This window comes from Microtus pennsylvanicus, chromosome 5 (assembly GCF_037038515.1).
Source record: "Microtus pennsylvanicus isolate mMicPen1 chromosome 5, mMicPen1.hap1, whole genome shotgun sequence".
Taxonomy (NCBI): Eukaryota; Metazoa; Chordata; class Mammalia; order Rodentia; family Cricetidae; genus Microtus; species Microtus pennsylvanicus.
Window position 1 is genome coordinate 9139233 of NC_134583.1, and position 2055 is coordinate 9141287.

A 2055-nucleotide genomic window follows, 5' to 3' on the forward strand; every position below is an offset into this window, starting at 1 on the left:
GTGACCAACTTATCAGGAGGATAATGATTATCAAACCTGCAGGAATTAGTGCTTAAAAACAAGGTCTAATCTTGAGCAAAATTTTGCAGCCAAGTTATTTCTGCCTGGGTATATGGTGTAATAACCTTATCAGGTAACATTCCAAAGGTTTGCAAACTAAGTTTATACCCTTTCTGAATAACACATAGCACAGCTGATGGATAGGAGATAGCAATTTTTACAGGTGACAAGGACCATAGGATGGGTCCTTGCTACCAGAAAACTGCAGTAAGACTATACTGAGAGGGGAAAAATTATCAACAGCAGGGGCTGACTTTATATATAGAATATGAGCAGAGGCAAGCTTTTCTTCAATTAAAGTAATACATTGCCTTGCCTGGGGTGTCAACTTACAGAAGGAGATTGGGTCTGGATTCCCCAGCAGAATGTCAAAAAGTGGTTTTAAGACTCCCGTAGGAATTCCCACAGGCTGAGGCAACCCAGGTTGGGTTGCCCCCATTATTTCCATACAATCATTTGCTGCTCTAAGATCTTGCAGCAACCTCCATTTATCAGACTTTTTCTTAATACCAAAGGTTATTTCAGGGAGAAGTGGATGGCACTGCGCATCCTGCACTTCACCTATCCACAACAAACAATCTCCTCTGGAAAGACAGGCTCAGCAAAGCTGCCTTTCTTCTTTTTTAGCAGTATAATCTCCCTTTCTAAAGGTTCTTCTTCCTCTTCTATATCTCTTTTAGGACTTGTAACTTCCTGCTCCTCAAAACTCTTAACAGAACCCACAGATTCTACATCCTGAATCTCCTCAAAGCTTTTGTTCAAATTCTCTTAATTGCTCTTTTACTTTTACATCATCACTGAGAAGAGCATCTCTGACTAAGCGCCATAGAGAAAATATCGCTATGGGAAATTCTTATGGCCCTTGCTCTTTCAATACTTTTTGAAGGTCAGCCTTTACCTGCTCCCAATCAGTAATACTAAAGCCCCCTGCATGGCTCTGAAGGCACCCACTACAACCATACACTTTGACCAAAACTTGACATGCGATTGTTCTGAAAACAAGCGCCCACAGGCAGGCAGCTGCTGTGTCAAGTTCGACAAAAAAACGAAGTGAGAGTTCTCATACTGCAACACAAGCTGGGCAGCAACAAAGCAAAGACTTAAGGCAAGAAGAGGCGATCCAGAGTCAACCCCCCGGCCTCCAGTAGGAATGGTTTCTAACAGCCTGTGTGGTGGGTGCTTCTCAGCTCCTAGCTGTCAGGCACCATTTCCTCCTCGTTATCCTCATCTTCCTTCCTGTCTACTTCAGAGGGGTCTGAAGACTCATGGAGCAAGATGTATTCTCTGCTACTGAACCCAAATTTAAAGACATCTTTTTCTTTCAGTTCATAGTATCTCTGTGGCTTAATACGCTTTGGTATTCAAGAAGGTTCCGTTGCCTGAGCCAAGGTCAATGATGCAGGGCTTCAGTCTTCGACCAACTGTGCCGTCAGCTCAATGGGAATGTCAGAGGTGCAGCGATCTCGACCCAGAAGGTAAGCACTCTGCCAATGGATGAACATGACCGGAAGTAGCTCATCATTTTTAAAGGGGTAGAGACGCCACCGTTTTGGGGGATCCGTGCTTCTGGGGACTCGTTGTACTTAATAACCACATCCCAGAAGGTATTGGTGTCCTCAAGAAGTGCCCCAGAAAGTTCAAAGCTTGGTTTTTCTTTGACAGACACCTCTTTACTTCTGTTACCAGCAGGGCGAGGGATCACCGCCTGAGCCTCACTGCCAGCACCTTCATTCTGCTGGCGATGCTCCCGGTGCCTGGCATTATAACAGTCCCTCTCTTTTTCCTGGGCCTGTAGAATCTGGCTGTCTGGTCCCGGCCCTGTCCACTGACTTGCCTCTCACTGGAGCTCCTTCTTTGGCGGGAATGGCCCCGGTGCCGGTCTCTCTCCCTGTTACTAAGAGCTCTCCTTTGTTCCTGTTCTGATGGCTCCTGGTGCGGTCCATCCTCTCCTCCTCTCCATGGATGGTCCTCACGTTCCTGCTTCACTGTAATCAT

At 46.0% G+C, this 2055-nt stretch overlaps 1 pseudogene; it reads right to left on the reverse strand.

The window, feature by feature from the left end:
* Window positions 1–1250: 1250 nt before the first annotated feature.
* On the reverse strand, window positions 1251–2055 carry LOC142849316 (smad nuclear-interacting protein 1 pseudogene; annotated as a pseudogene).